This window comes from Aedes aegypti, chromosome 2, assembly GCF_002204515.2.
Source record: "Aedes aegypti strain LVP_AGWG chromosome 2, AaegL5.0 Primary Assembly, whole genome shotgun sequence".
Taxonomy (NCBI): domain Eukaryota; kingdom Metazoa; phylum Arthropoda; class Insecta; order Diptera; family Culicidae; genus Aedes; species Aedes aegypti.
This window is the reverse complement of record NC_035108.1, coordinates 136585959-136603588: the sequence shown is the minus strand read 5'-3', so window position 1 is coordinate 136603588 and position 17630 is coordinate 136585959. Positions and strand designations below refer to the sequence as shown.

Sequence of the window (17630 nt, the reverse complement as noted above, 5' to 3'; positions counted from 1 at the left end):
ACTCAGTTTATCATTTGATGGAAATCGACAAATGCGTTGTCCCAGAAATCTCAGGCTTTCCCTCCTTCTGTTTCACATAGCAAATAATCAAAAATGTCCAGTGCCGGCTCTGTCGGAGGTATGGCACCCAAAGAGAGAGAGAAAGATCTGACGGGCCCGTCGTCGTCGTCGTCGCATTCTAGTCCTCCCCCGATGATGGCCGACGACAACAACCGAAAGTGAAAACTCCGAGACACGAAAGTCCATTAGTCGGAACCATTTTTGCCATCATCGCCAGGGTACTTTCGAGTGAGTAACATTGTCTCCGTTGCAGTGCGTAGGCGGTTGTCGTAACGTAACCACCACGTGCTACGCTGTTTGTGCTCCGTGTTTCTGCAGTTGTACAGTACAGAACCATATCCTAGAATTTCTCTGCACTGCTTTTCACTGTTGTGCGCTGTGTGCTGTGGGTGTAGCTTCTTCTTGGAGGTATTTTGCGTGTTAGATTTTAATACATTATAGATCTGTAAGTTAGCCATGTGAAAAATGTACCAGAAATTCATACGTAGCCGGAAATTGCTTGCTTTCAATAGCCAACCTCATATTCTAAGAATCATCTAAGTGTCAATCAAGAATACCTTATAAGTATACCTCGTTCGTTTTATGTAGTGCTGATGATGCTGAGCGTGAGCAGTCAGTCTCCTGCACATCTGGGATCTCTTTTACTACGCGGGAGGATAACAGAGATCGGTGCGCCTGCCATTCCATACCGGTGTATTTGTGTGTAAAGCTATGCAATGGCCTGCAAAAACTCCCAACTTTAGCTGGGAGGCAGAACTCGCAGGATAGCTAGCTGCCGAATGTCCACCGCCAATCAGTTTGCAACCATCATTCCATCGTGAAGCTTTATGTTTGTCGAGCTTGCTCTCCTGTCGTCAGTATTGCAAACATAGCACGGTTTGGTTCATCACCATAATCATCATCGCCATCATCATTAATATCATTGCCTCCCAACACCATCGCCATCATCGTTATCGTTTTGTGCATTGTGTATTTCTGGCTCCGGGGTTCTCCGGGGTCTCGATAACAGTGACTATTATCAGTGCTCGATGTGTTGTAGTATTTTGGCCTAGCACAGGAAAACCAGTGAAATGACACGAGGACGACGGTGGTAACATTTTTCGTCCTGGTCGTTCTGCCCGACAAAGGTTTCTCATCATTATTTTGCGCTGTTTTATCCTTTTTTACGCTTCAGTGGCTATAATCGATAGCACAAAAAGTAACGCCAGGCTATTGCAGGATTCCTGGGCAAACACAATCATTGTGCACATGTTTTGTGGTGGTTATTGAATTTTGAGTATCAAGTGTTTTGGAAAAGAGTATATTCCTTTGAAATGATGTAACAAAAATGGTTAGATATTAGGCAACAAGAGTGAGCGTTGAGCACAAGTGAATTAATCGAGCAAAAAGTGTGAATTTTACCCAGGACCTACAGTGATTGAGTTTTTGTATTACCGACCCAAATAAAACCGCATAGATTTACCACTCGCAAAAGTTTATGGAGCAACCCAAAAAGATGCTGTGAACACTGAATGGATTTTCTTATGCAAACCGAGCAGCAGACAATAACAGGAAAATTGATTCTAAGTTGTTTCCAGAGCTGGACGATTATTACGGCTTAGAAGGTAGGTGATCGTTTTGCATTCCATATATCTATCACATCGTAATAAATGTAGCCAAGAGATAAAAGCCCGCAAAACAAAACTATTCGTCATTTTCTTCTTTTAACTTGGAATTAATTTATTTTATTCTTGATATTACGTCCCCGTTGGGACTAACCTGCTTCTCAGCTCAGTATTCTAATAGAGCACTTCTACAGATTTTAGTGTGAAGATGCATCGAAGCCAAAACTCAAATTTTCAAGAGCACAAATCTGGAGAACCTGACAACCGTTCCTTGAATTTGTGCGCTTGATAATTCGAGGTTTGGCTCCGATGCATCTTCACCTTAACTAAGATTTTTTTGTCAAAATCATTGCATTCGTATAAAGTGTGTGACAGGTTTGCTGATACTTCTTCGCCCAGTGAAATCAGAAGAATCTTCTGGACTGCGAGTTAGCCTTGTGGAAAGGTCCGCGGCTACAAATCATACACAAGCTTAGAATTTAGATTTTCGCACATCGAGGCATACTCGCAGTATGCATTGTGCATCAAGCTTTTATGTTTGAAAAAAAAAGCAATTTAATATAATCTTTTATTTCTAATCTTGACGGTATTGAAAACTTTTTAAATAACTTTGAAAAGAATCAACCAATTTGAACCAAAGACTATTTTTCACACCATTCGCTTCCTCCAACTTCAGATTTCTTATAATTATGTCAAATGTATGTTGAATGTTCACTGAAAGCTCACCACTAGCGATACCACACAAAAGTTTTCCCTCTCTTTGTCAATGTTGAGAACGGTCAAGTGACCAATCGAACTAAGCATTGGCAAAGTAGGAGGCAAAATATATTCTAGCACCACCAGGATCTCTTCAGGGAATCCTTCTAGCACAACAGAGAATCTTCCTGAAGTTTTATGAAAAATTGATCCTGGTATTCCAACAAGTGAAACTCCAAAAATCCGGTAGATTTTTCTCCGGAAAACTTTGGTAGATGTAGTTAGGAAAATAACCAAAAGAATCAATGGTTGAAGTTTAAAAAATTGTATTATTACCTTCCACAAAGCGATTATTGGGAAAATATGTACATTTATTAGGTATTTCTAAAAAACCCTTGAATAAACTATTGAAAGCATGTTTTATAAAGGCATTGGTTTTCAGATCGTGCTCTAAGTGATTTGCAGAACTTTACAAAACAATTAAGCTCTTATATCTATTCGTTGTTTGTTTGTGAGTAGTCGAAAATATGTTAAATGTTTTTCTTTTAACAGAATGGGAGACGATTGATCAATGCAGGTAAATTTCATGAATATTACGTGACTTTGACAATTGAATATTGTGAATATCTTTCTTCTCCGTGGAAAATGTCATCAGAAAACATCTGTTTCCATGACCAATTCTGATTCACTATCGGTTGATCATACTAGCTGATTCAATGTTTCACTTGAGAATATTCTATTAGATTTTCAGTTCCACAAAGTTTTGACATTAAACAGCACTGATTTTGATACAGTACTGCACATAATAGTACGCTTAAACCATTTCATCGTACAAAATGGTCGAGTTTGTAGACACGGATCCAGAAATACGCTTAAGTCATGATGATCATAAATCTTCGAGCTGTTCAGTGGAATACTTAGGGATGGTACACAAATTATGTCACGCTAAATTTTAACTTTTTGAACCCCCTCCCCCCCCTTTGTCACGTTTTTTGTATGAGTCCTCCGAGATTTTTGTAAGGCTTGTCACGCTTGGCTTGCCCCCCTCCCCCCCTTCGGAGCGTGACGTAATTTGTGCATGACCCCTTATAAGTAGATTAAAACCGAATTTAGTACTATACCATTTAATTCCACTAGAGTTTGTATCCTTTGACAGATCCGCGTATTTCGACATGAACTTTAAGGCCGACTCAAGTCTAGTACACGAAACTGAAGACGGCCTTACAGATGAGGTCGAAATACGCGTATCTGTCAAAGGATACAAACTCTAATGGAGTTAAATGTTATAGTACTAAATTCGGTTTTTTATCTTCTTAGGCTTAAGTAGTTTTTTCGGATAAAATGATCAAGTTTGTAGACATAGGAAATTTTCGCCGCATCTAGAGAATAACTTGTAATTCACCTAGCAAAAAACACAATGCTCTTCAGAAATAAAATTTTTATTTGTGGCAAATCTACATTTTTGTCAAAACGAATAAATTTTGAACTTGAAATACTTTCTAGTGAAACTATTTAGAGCAACAAGTACTTCTTAAAAAAATGTTCGATTTGATAAGGAATACTATTTCGTATATTACCCCGAATGGGTCATTACCCCGAACGCCATTACCTCGAATGGGTCATTACCCCGAACGCTTAACATTTTGAGACTAATTCTAATTAGAAAGTGTGAAGATAATTATACGATTGCTTATTGGTGTTATACATTATTTTTTTTGGCTTAACAATGTATTTTTCAAATATTAGAAGATAAAAAAGGAGCTCGATTTTCAGATAATATTTTTTACATACTAAGTTACGATTGGATTTCTCCTCTAATTTTATTGAGATTCACACAGCCACACTGGAATGCTCTGAAGAACAGCCTATTTCGAAAAGGTTTTTTTTTTGTTTACGATGGTAATAGAATACCACCCTGATATTATCGCTGCAAGCGGTGTTCTCTGGAACCCGCTTAAAGACCAACCTGATAGACAATCGCTGTGGCATGGAAACGCTATTTCACTTGTACATGTAAGAAAAAAAGCATCCTCTGATCGCTGCTACAGTAAATACTTTCGTTGGTTTGTGAGATCATTCAGCTGATTTTCTATAAGATAACCACAAAAATAGTTGTGTTTGATTAAGAATGATACAATAAAGAGATGGTGATGGCAGGAAAGATGTGAGCAGTTCCAAGATAGACCTGACTGTTTTAATGCAAGAATATAAATGAATGGAAAATTTATGATTAGAATTTTAGCAGAATGAACATCAATCTAAAGAAAAAACAAAAACTTAGAAGAACAGCCTATTTAAGAAAGAATGGCAAATTTCTGGTGCTTAAAGCTATGACGTTAATAATTACTGTAACAATGTGATGCTATCACACAACCTTTATTCATAAGAGAGAAAAATCTATGTTAAAAACAAAATTGAAATATGTACACCACCAAGAATTCCAATTCCAGCAGTCTAGCTGAGCACGCAGCTGTTCAGCAAGATCAAATTGAGGTATGGGTTCGAAATGCTCCGGTGGCGGATCTTATTGCATTGAAATTTTCCTTGACATCCCTGGGTATAGAGGCACATGTTAAGAATGGTCAATTGACAAGGAAATCTATCAGTCAATAGATGGCCTGTTTTATTGAAAGCCCTTTTATAAATTTCGCAACGCTGTAGAGAGCAAACACATTTTGTGGGTGGTTGTTCTCGAAATGATACACCTCATACAAAATTTGTAGAACTTCCATACAAGAAGTGTTACGAGGGGGTTGGTATCCAAAAGGGCAATTTTTTGCGTTATGAAATTTGTGAATGAACCTTTGTACTGCGAAAGTGCCCACTGAGCTGAGAAACAGGCACTGTCTCAGAGAGAAAAAGAAGAAGATAGTTGCCAATAAAATATTTCGATGAATAGCTGACATACAAAAGAAGGGTAAATATATGATGAACATTTTAGCGACGAATTTCACGCACCACTAATTACCAGTTTACATTAGCGATGCATACATCAATCGTCAATAGGTTTTTTTTTAAAGTTTGGCCAGCATTTTTGCTCACAAATCAAGATACTGGCATATATATCATACTGTTCGGGGTAATGGCCTCATTCGGGGTAGTGGCGTTCGGGGTAATGACCCATTCGGGGTAGTGGCTTTCGGGGTAGTGACCCATTCGGAGTAGTGGCATTCGGGGTAGTGGCGTTCGGGGTAATGGCGTTCGGGGTAATGGGATGGAGCCTCTAGGTTATGATCTATTACACAGCGGAACACATTTTTGTCTCAAGCACCAATTCATTCAATTAAGGGTTACTGAATCCATATCCGTTTACAAATATTACGTAGCACGTCTAGTTTTTAAGATATGAGTTGTTGAAAATGAAAAAAATGGCTATTTTACCCAACTTGCATGCAAGTTTTCAAGTTATAAGGCAATTTATTTGCTCAATTTGCCACATAATTTAAACTTTATGTGGATAACAATACTTATCAACAAAGTTTATAATCCTTATGATACGGAAAAGTTATTTTTGATGGTTTTAAAAATTATTGTATTTTCCCATATGTGAGAAATAAATAATGCTTTATGGAGACAGCAAGAATGTTGAAAAAATCGATTTAATCTAGATTTAATTGTCTTTGTTTGAATCTTGTTCGGTTGGATAGATAGATCATGTTTTGATGTTTATGTCTATCTTAGAGAGTCCTAACAGAATGAAAGAATTACCATATATTTTCTTCGTCACAGATGTCACTAATTAATCCTGCAGTTAAGCAGCGTACCAATTCCACATAAGCGTTTCTTTAGAAAAAAGAAAAAGAAGACTTTTTGAATATATTGTGAGGGCGCAAAGTTTGTATTATTGACAAGTCCTCGGAAAATCCATTATGTTTTAATTAAACTTGAACCATGGAAAAATTATTCCTCGTACTGTTTATCAAAAAGCGCTCGTAAGTCATAAATTCCAAGAGCCTCTTTTTAAGGATATTTATAAGAAACTTTTTGGCCCGGCATATGTTGTACTGCCACCCAGAAAGTCATTTGATGATGCTTTGAAGATTCCCACACAACTGTATTCTTTTCATTTGGTTTTCTATGTTTCTCGATGGTTTTTGGTTTAATTTTTGTGGACACGAACACGTCAAAACTCTTGACAAATGAAATTGAGAAAGAACCGCCCATTGACCCGTTTTTAAGTCAACTCGTGACATACAAACACCATTCCAATTTTATTATAAATATTTATGCTGAAAAGGGTATTTGAAATATGTTTTTTTTTTGAGACATTTCATAAGAAAGTATTAGAAGAATCGCTCATTGAAATCTTTGGTTGGTCCTGGAGGAAATTATTGAGGAGATATATAAACGCCTTAAATAAGTTCAGTAATTTTATTCAGAAAAAGCAATCAAAAATTTGCGGAATTTTTCAGTGATGTTTCTCTTATGAATAGTACATAATTGTCTGAAATACTACATGAATAATTGCTTTGTATAGGAATTCCTCCACGATTGACAATTGTGAAAAAAGTTAACATCAAGTAATAATATTTTATCAATTCAAGTTATTTTCTTCTTTTTGGCATTTACGTCCCCACTCAGACAGAACCTGCTTCGCATCTTGGTCTATGATCACCTTCCACAGTTATTAACTGACAGCTTTCTTTGCCAAAATCGCCACTTTTTGCATTTGTGTATCGTGTGGCAGGTATGTGCAGGGAAGTCAAGAAAATTTCCATTATGAACAGCTTCTGGACCAACAGGGAATCGAATCCACACACCTTCAACATGGCTTTGCTTTGTAGCTGCAGACGTTTCTATGGAGCCTATCTATTGCTCATTTGTTATACGAAATCACTACCTATATACAGAAGCCCATATATGGAGACAGTTGAGCGCTTGACGCAATTTTCGCAAATATGTAGCATATTTTTTGCGTGTCGATTATGGAATCACTCATGTCATACCGTCGATGGGGGTGACAATGGGTCTAGGGGGTGAGATTGGGTCAAAACGGAAAAATATGTTTTGTGAAATATTTCAGCTAATAACGCTGATATTACTAAAATTAATAATTCATATGTTAGGGAACATATTATTACACATAATTCATAACAATATGCATTTTTAGAAATAGTAGTTTTTGTTTACTACATCAATAAACTAGTTACAACATACTAGATAAAATTTTCCACATTAAATTTCTCATGTACAAAGTATCACGCATGTACTCTAGTCTCTATCGTTGTATTAGTAGAATGTTGCAAGTCTTTTCATTACACATCACAGGTATTTTCCGGAATCTGTTTGATTTTCCCACAAAAAAATCATTTTTTTCGGTACGATGTCTAAAACATTGAAAAAGGGGGTGAGATTGGGTCAAGCAAGAGCGATAGTAAATGAAATTCCAAGTCCACTTTTTTTATATTTTACGGTGCCGGGTGTTCTCTTTTTTCATTAAGATGTGTTTATTCTTTCTAAATACAGCATCTCGGAAACATCAAACAAGTCTACTTGAGTATTCCGTGCATTGAATAACAATACAACGCATTTTGACAACTTCTCAAACCAGCAACTGTGTTTCGTGCGCAGCAACATCGTAAATTTTTATCAAAAGGGTGTTTATTACTAAATTTGATTATTTATTTGTGTTTTCATATTATAGAAACATCTCACGGAAGTAAAAATGAGTTGGATCGTTGAAATACTTGGATTATGACGTCAACTTCTGCCTGAAATTTATTGATCGTGGAATGTCGCACCGAAATTTAACTATTTGCGAAAGTTTAAAATAATCACTGTTTCAGTACACCTTTGAGGAAACTGAATGGGCTTTATAGCAATGGGGATGAGACTTTGAAGACAATTTGAGGGAATCACCAAGAAAATTTATGTAAACTTGACGATAAATGTTGGGTTTACATATTTTTTCTCATAGCTCTTGAATTTTCAGTATAATCTTTCGTTTAAGTAGGTTCATCATACTTGTGAAACATCTTAGATATCTTTTTGTCTTGTTTGCATCGGTTTTTATCAATATTTTTCAGTTGTGAATGGTTTTGAAATCATATTCTTAAAAACAAGTTATTTCAATTACAGTGACCTAATGTCACCCCCTCTATGGGGTGAGATTGGGTCATTTTTCGTTCACTTGTGGTGCCGCTGTGAATAAATATTTGTCTTTAATTTTTTGAACAGTTGTTAATGTACCATCAAAGTACATACACACCAAATTTGAAGTTTATTGGAGTTAAATTGCGATAGTTATTCAAAAAATAAATCACACATATCCCTTTTTGACCCATTGTCACCCCCAACGACGGTAGTGCATGCAGTAGAGGTAGAATTGCTGTAACACAGTGACAGAATCTTTGTATAGGTTTGTAGTTATCGTATTTTTCGTGGATTCTGTGTGATCCGAAACTCTGCCATGTAGCCTGTTTTTGATAATGTTAGAGTACATTTGTTGGCATTTTTTAACACTGCCATATTGCACCATTTTCATTGCGATCAACTATGGAGACGCATGGTAACTTTTCCTGTTAACCCGTATAGGCCTGAGTGAAAGTAAAAATACTAAAACATTTACCGCTCAGCACATACTTAATGGATTCAAATATTTTTTTGTCAGTATACTGGCCCACATATCTTGTTTCAAGAAATGGCCGAAGGAATTCGGGAATACTCATGTAGCCGAAGTTATTGTGGTGGGTCACTGGGTCAAGTCGGGTAGAAAAATGAGATTTTTTGGGACATGCCAAGTTATCTTTAATTATTTCCAATGGCATTCATTTTATTTTGCATAAATCATTAAGATCTGATATTCAACATTATAAATGAATAGTTTTGCACCGTTTAGAGTGTACCAGATGCGACCAACCGGGCTTAATGTCCTGAAGAACCGGCTCTATATTTGTTAGGTATTTAACCATTTCAAAACTCTAAAAGTGTAGATCGAACATAATAGTTCATTAAAATGCGCTCCCATAAGCTCAAACAAGATGTTAAGGTACAAATTGTGCAGTTTATCATAAATTTGAAGCATCCCGGGGACCCAAAAATGGTCATTTGTAGGATCAATCAAACACAGTTGACATTATTATTAAATTTTATCGATTATCAGAAGGTTTACGCTGATGTGTTTTTCTTAAAACTCCTTGATATAGTGGCTACATTATAGCCGATTCTGGACATTATCTGTGACTTGAAATTTGCCTACATCCAGGGGCACAGAAGCACGAAACCCTTGTCACCCGACCTGACCCAGTGATCCACCGCAATAACTCCAGCCACATGAACATTCCCGAGATTCTTTGACCACTTTTAGAAACTAGATATGTGTACGAGTATACTGACAAAAATAATTGAAATCAGTTAAGTATTCGCTGAGCGGTGAGATTTTTAGTATTTTTTCTTTCACTCAGGCCTATACGGGTTAAGATCAGTTCAAATTAAAGGCATGACAGGTTACCATCTAGGTAAATACAGTTTTGTCTCAAATTCCGAACAGAATTTTTTTCATTATTAGTATCATACCAAACATTACATTCATTTGTTATATCTAGGTGTTAAAAACACTACAATCCTAATATATGTTAGAGAACGCTACAATCCTAATATGGTAAAACTAAATTAATCATTTATTAACATTTTGTTAACAACATTTTACATTTCTTTTGCCGTAGCTTTTTTACAGGTGAGTTAATTTCACCTACTTATACGCTTTCAGTTTATTTGACCTAACCTAACTTATGTGGGCTTCGTGGCCGAGCGGTTGATGTTTCCAAGCATTTTAGCAGCATCGTGTCAAGGAGTGTGGGTTCGATTCCCGCTCCAGCTATAGAATCATTTTCAAAATTTTATTTTGAATTCTCTGCAGACCTTTCTTTCTGGTATTACAACAGCTAGTACATATTGGTACAGCATACAACATGGCGTGCCTGAAAATTTGATAGAAGATCAAAAGCTTATTCTTAAGACAAAGTTTCGATTTTTTGTTAATAGGTGGATACAGACATTTTGTATATTTGTTACATTTGGCTCCAATGCCCTCAATGTGATTTTTGAAAGGTAATATCTAGCATGAGCCGTAGATGTTAAACTTTACCTGACAAACTTAAAGGAACCAGTGGCGTACCTAGGGTTTTTGGGACCCGGTGTGGAGTTCGATTTAGGAGCCCTCAAATTTAAGGTGAACGCCGTCTAAATGTAAGACGCCAATGTGAAATAAACATTGGACAAATAGCTTTTGTAGAACTATGACCAAAGTAATGGAACTTTTGTTGATATGTTGATATGTTGTTGTAGTAGTTTAATGGCAAAAAAAAATCAATTAATGAGCCTACAATTCTTCTTTTCTATGTTCTTGTTCAGAATGACATTAGTTTACTGAAAATTATCGAGAGGACTTCCGGTGAATTGACATGGAAGTGTCAGTATTAGCTGGCAAAGTAGCGCTGGAAAGCAATGATCCGCTACAGCATAAATTAGGTATTCTAAGAAAGTTTGGACATTTCCTCAATTTTGCGTTTTGAGTTGGGATTGATTTTTAAAATCTTGATGAAAGAAATGCCATCAAGATCGATACGTTTGTCCAAGGTTTGCTTGAAATATATTACCAAATGAATCCATTTTGTGATTTTCACGGACTTCCTAAGGATTTCGTTTTAGACCGTAGAATTTTTCTAAGGGTAACCATAGAAGTAATCTAAAAGATTCCATCATGAATTCTTCCAAAGTTTCTTGCAGGATTTTTTCAAGAAAATCATAAGTGCTCAAGGAATGTATCTAATGATTTTACCATCATTTTAAAAAAAATCCAACAAGACTCGTTTGCAACATCTACAAGTTGACATTTTTTCCAGGGATTTTGTAGTATTTTTTCAAAATTATCGTTCAGATTTCAACCACAGAATTCTTTCAGGAATTACTCCAGTGATTGTCCGGAAGATTCCTCAATGAATTTTTCTAGAAATCAAAGAGAAATTTCCCAAAGATTTCTTAAAAACATTTCCCCAGTCATTTTCCAAGAAATATCTCTAGAAAGAGATCAAGGATATTTTTCAGAATTTATTGGTGAAATTTTTCAAACATCCGGGAGATATTTCAGAAGGAAATATCTAAGTAACATCTGATGGAACTCGTTCTAGTTTAAAAGTAATCCCTTATGAACTCTCACAAAGTTCTCTGAACAGGGCAGACAAGCGTCAGATTCGTCACAGTGCGATGACGAAATAAAAAAGACATCGTCATCCAGTATAATAACTCTGGCAGGTCGTCGTCTCGTCATCGACGAAAGAATGCACGACGAACGTCAATCCAAAATCGTCAACGTACAACTTTGTCTTCATTCCGTTCGCTCCCCTTCTTCAAACGAAGGAGGCGTTTATTGTATATTCGCTTGCTATGCATCAAACGGCGAATGCCATCCCAGAATTGCTTGTATTGGCGATTTAACCCGTACTCCTCAAGCTTCAACAATAGCTCTGTAGGTAAGCGCGTGACGTTTCAGAGATCGTTTGTTCAATTCCGCACACATTTTGTTTTTTTGTTTTTGATTTATTTTTTCAAAAAAAGGCTCATAATCTATCGACGCCACGGTTCATATTTTTAGTCGGCTCAAAGCTCCCGAACGTAGATTCGACCATAACGAAGGAGGCTTATTTGTTCGTCATGACGCCAAGCCTTTGTGGCGGACCACTGCAGCAAATCGTCATCCAACGCTGGTTGAGTGACGATGACGATTTTTTTTTAGTTTCGTCGACGACTTTTTCCATTTGACGGTGATGATTGTCTACCCTGTCTCTGAAAGAACTCTTGGGATCTTGAGGAAGTCTCAGATGATTTCGTTAAATTTTCTAAGATGATTGGAATAACTAGGAAGTGACAGCCAGGCTGTCTTGGTAGTGTCATTCTCAAAACACACCCAAGCCGTTCCCATAGGGGACGTTAGCCACAAGGAAGTGACGTTTCAAGTAATACTGTTTAATATGGTATGCCCTCTTCAACATCTAATCCAATTTCTCTCGCCGTTCCCTTACGGTACCTATCCATCTAGTATTCATTGCTTTCTTCTCCATGCTCCCTCTTACTTCGAGCAAAATAGACCGATATGCCGATAAACAAATTCACAATAAAATTATCACGGTCGATACCTTTGTATGTAATTTAAAATTATGTATTAAGTTTTTATCATACATCCATTCAAAAGTGCTATAGAGAATTTGAAAAATCCATAGCGAACCCGGAATTAGTCAAGTTTAGATTTTTGTTAGGTTACTTCACCAGAATAAGAAAGTCTTATCTGAAATGTGATTTGCAATAATTAACATATTATTTTGAAACGTTACATTATCTGTTTATTTCATTGAAAAAAAATTGTATTGATAAATTTTTACTTCCATTTCAACCAAAATGCTAGTTTTATTGAAAATTTAATAAATCCCGGGATCCCGGGATTTCCCGGGACAAGCATAGATTTTTGTCTCGAGTCCCAGGACGAGCAAAATGGCCGGGAAATGGACGGACACTCTACTGCACATTGTCGATCAAAGTCACTTTCAAACTGAGTATATATCAGCTTGTTTACGTGTTAGCAGTGTCGTTCAGACTCATTTCCCCGAAAATAACATTTTCCGAACTACGAAGCCACGAACTACTACAACCATGCTCTATCCTCTTAAGATAGAAAAGCAGATGGTTAAGCTTGAGTACTGCACACAAAATCGATCAATTTTGATCCCAGAGAGCCACAATTCAAGTTTCGGTGAAATGAAATGAGTGAGTGAGTGAGTGCGAATCATTTCACCGAAACTTGAATTGCGGCCCACCGAGATCGAAACTGTCGGATCCCATGTGCAACACTCAAGCCCAACCACCTCCCCCTCCATCTCAGGAATACAACGCAGAGTTTTAACAGTTCATGGCTTCACAATTAGAATTTCGGGGAAATGAGTGTGGTCAACACTGCGTGTTAGTTTTCTAAAAATCAATATCAGAAGAAATAAATTCTTACAACAACTTGGGGGGGCTATGAACTCGGGGCCCGGTGCGGACCGCACTCGCTAGCTACGCTACCGCTTGAAATCCCTCTCATCGTGACAAGGTTTCAAATAAAGAGCTTTTGGTTTATGTGGGAATATTAAAAGTTGAGTTTAATGCTTCCATAAGAGAAATCTTCCATTTTTGCAAGTAAGTAGAAAACATATTTTACATACAAAGGTATCGACCGTGATAATTATATTTTTAATTTGTTTATCGGCATATCGGTCTATTTTGCTCATGGAATCTACGTAAATTGACTTTACGTAAATGGCAATTTGTGTACTCCACGCATTTCAACAAAGTGTGATTTTTTTTTCGCAAGATGCACTGTACTATTGCAAATTTCAAGGAAAACCAGTAAGTTTTATTGTGCTTGTTCCATGGAAAAAAAAACTCACATTAAATTGTAAATAGGTACTGCAAAATAATTGGAAAAGTCAGTTTTTATTCCATCAACCACCATATCAGCCGGATAGGGTTTACTGCTTAACGATGAATTGAACATGGGAGTAAGTCTGAGAAATGGAAAAGTGTTAACACTCAACCCTAGCCAGCACTCGCTCGGGAAGTGCGTTCCTGCAGTTATAGGGTTATTGTTTGCAGAATACGAGGAATTGGTTTCATAAAGGCACACACCGTCACATGTTAATTATTCATTTGAAAGTGAGCTTCGAATTTCGAGTAGGGATTTAAATACAGCCAGAGGATGGACTACTGTTTTTGGTCATCTTGGAGATGTTACTTAGTGTAATTAAATTTTGGATTTGGTTTCTGTATATGATTAATTTATTAATTTGTATTACTTGTTATTGTATTACATTTAAGCATTACATCTGTTCATAATATTTAGTTGTTCAGTAACAGGGTAAAATTAGAAATGTAACAGGAAAATGTTCAGAATTAAGACCAGCGCGAGTAATCAGTTGGCTTCAAAGCTGACCAAAGTCAGTAAAGGACTAAATAATTAATGAAAAGATTTTTATAAAAATAATTACAAACACAGCTAACAAGGTGTTGAATTGAGAAGTGTCCTAAAAAGCACTCTTCAAATAAATCAAAGTACATTCAAATAATTTCTGTCTTATTGTGAGTCAATTACCACAAGTTTGGTTTGTTTGAAGCAGATAAATTCACTGTCCATACATTGTAAAGGCATACTCAGAGTTTCAAAACCATTGGTTTTAAATGACGAAACGTGTTGATGATTTATATGGTTATGTAGGAAGATAGCAACTGCACCGCAAGCTCCTTCCGGGCCATCATTTCGATAAATGCTTTCCGTAGCAGTGAGACTGAACATATTCGGTTTTTCGTAACAATGATTATCTGACAAAACATTCCTTCTCTTCCCCGATGATCATTAGGACGTGGCCGGCACCGTAATTGGCTTCTATATTTTGTGTTCTCAATTTTCGCCCATTGCGAATAGTTGGCTAATCCCAAACCCAATTCATTAAATCTCTGTGCAGCTTTGATTGTTCTGGTCAATCACCGAGTTACATACAAACATCGAAAACACTTGAAGACTAATTCCGTTAATAGAGTAATGCCTGAGTCTAAGACGATGAAAATAGAACTAAGAAATAATTCAATCATTAAGATATTTTGAGAGCTGTTGAACAATCTCAATTTTCTTTGATTGTTGAACAGTCGAGATATGGAAACATTCAACAATTGATGAATCATCCTATTATCTGAATTGCTGATGTGGCTTTCCCCATTGCAAATCCTTCAACCATCAATTAACAAATACAATTTATTCAAGTCCTATTATGTTTTTCCAAATATTTGATTCACTTTAGTCCTATCTGTTAAATGTAGACAAGTAAAAATTTTTTTTTCAGCTAGATCCATCTGAAGGTCGTGAGTTTAAATCCCGCCGATCAGGAATCTTTGCGTAAAAGAATTTTTTTCGACTTCCCAGGACATAGAGTGTCTTTGTGCTTAATACACGATATACGCCTGCGAAAATGGTCAATTGGCACAGAAAGCTCTGAGATAGAAACTGTGGAAGTGATCATGAAAACACCCCGCTAATAAGAAAATCTACCGTGATGCATCAATACCCGGACGCTTAAGACGAGCGATATATTCAAACACAATTTACAACATGTTCTGGATCAGTTTCTCAAAAGTTTTGCTTTGAAACTAATTAATTGAGATCTAAGTTTCATGAATGTAACATATTTTGTAGTATTTATTATGATTTATTCATCTAAACCGATGAATTTACATTGCTCTTCGTGTTTTTAAATCCGGACAGATGTTCAATCGTGGGCTCAATAGCCGGACACGCTAGAATCGAAATCCGGACATTTGCAATATTAGCACATTTACAAGGAGTTTGTAGTATATATTAACCGAAAACCGGCAAATTCACACTTATTTATCCTATACCTCGTAATTTCTGTCCCAGTTAAATGTAAAAGAGCGCAAACTATTTTGCTAAACTTGATTTTAGTTACCTGAGTCTGTTTTGCCACTTTGTCTTTGACTGCATTACCGTAATTGGAGGAAAATCCACAAATATTTTTGTTCATTCCACTTTTTGTGCACTTTTTATACCTTATGTAATGTGTATTTATTTGTCTTCTAAATTTTACGTTTGAACACAGTTTCTTATTAACAACATTAAGTGCAAACATTATTCGTCCGGAATTGAAAACAGTGGTTCTAACTCCCGGACACTGATAAACAACGACTGCTAAAGGGGGCAAGCTTGTCATTTTTGTTAATTTCTGTTTTATTACAAGGATTACTAGATTGATTTTAAAGGAAATATGAGACCTTATAATTCATATTATCACACAGATATAAAATTTATATTATATTCACATAAAATAACAGTGAAAAACATGATTATTATCTGAGTGACCGGATATTGGTCCCGTCCGGATTTTGATGCATCACGGTATATTATGTTTAGTTTAACCTGAACAAATTTCATTTGCATCAGCTCAGAAATATTGCCTAATACCGTGGTGCATCAATACCCGGACGCTTAAGGTGCCACAAATGTTCTTACTTCAATATGAGCGTGTTGTTTTAGAAAATTCACGGTGCACAATTGCTTGATAGATTGTTTCAAGCCAGATCTTCATGAAAGTGATGACATTTTTGATAAAAATCATGATTTTAACACAAATATCAATCAAATATTGACGCATGTCTTGTCTTTAAATCCGGACACCTTAGACAAATGATATATTTAATTCCGGACACTTTTGGATCGAAATCCGGACAAAGGTGTTATAGCATGCAATATCCGGTAAATTACAATGAAAATAATATCAACACGTATTAAATATCAATCTTTAATAAACATGATGGCCACGATTTCCCCACAATGGCAAAACCAATAACACGTTTGTAATAAAACTGGTTTGATTACCTGAGCTGAAGCACACGAAGCTTGAACTGCATTCAATGCGACTCGAACAGCTATTATTGAAGATAAATACAATTTATCCAATAATCAATTGCATTCTGAATACTCACTACACTATCCACAGTTGTTTTTCAAATAATCACTTATTTTCTCTCTCGGGAATCTCACTTACACTAGTAAAACGGGGGTCCATTACGCAATGTCCGGATCTGAAAACACTGGCTCAAAATCCCGGACAGTGTTTCTGCACATCGATAAATGTATATTTCCAATTTATTTAATGATAGTGGAGTCACCGAACTTACAAAATATCTTCTTTCGAACAGTTTTGGATGAAAATTCTATAACGATATATTTTACCAACTTTTACTTCAAACAAACGTTGTTCGCGCGTTCATCGATCGTTCGACTCGAGTTGTAACTAATCGCAACGTAATGACATCGAACATGAACAAATAATTTGTTTTTATTTTTATTAATTATTTAGCAGTGGTTACTAGATTAGAAATAAATGTAAAATGATCAGCATTGTTCAATTATAAGGGGATGAATGAAAACAAGACATATAACCAATTAATTTTAACTGTAATTAATTAATATAATTAAAGTGTCCGGATATCGGTACCGTCCGGATTTTGATTCACCACGGTATGTTGTTAATTTGCATTTTGTTAAGTTGCTAATTGCTCATAAAAGTTTCTGCGCATATCCATACCAGTTACGCGTTCCATTTGCCTTCCAAAACATTTGAATAGAACTATGGGTTTTCATCGCACAGATCGGCCGACCCTATATCAAGGAATAGGTACATTGAGTAGCAAATGTTTTCAGCTGAACATCACACAAAGTTGCGTTACTGT

General features: G+C 36.2%; 1 protein-coding gene across 3 annotated transcripts in view; it reads left to right on the top strand.

The window, feature by feature from the left end:
• Window positions 1–311: 311 nt before the first annotated feature.
• The window catches only part of LOC5573666, a 121423-nt gene continuing 104104 nt past the window's right edge, over window positions 312–17630 (top strand). Inside the window, exons 1-2 of one of the 3 annotated variants that reach the window (XM_021842527.1) lie at window positions 312–385; window positions 1235–1664. The gene's annotated coding sequence lies outside the window, so the exon portion shown is untranslated. Of the gene's footprint in view, window positions 386–810; window positions 1665–17630 lie in introns of those variants that run through there. The other 2 variants (XM_021842525.1, XM_021842524.1) reach the window with 2 other exon arrangements.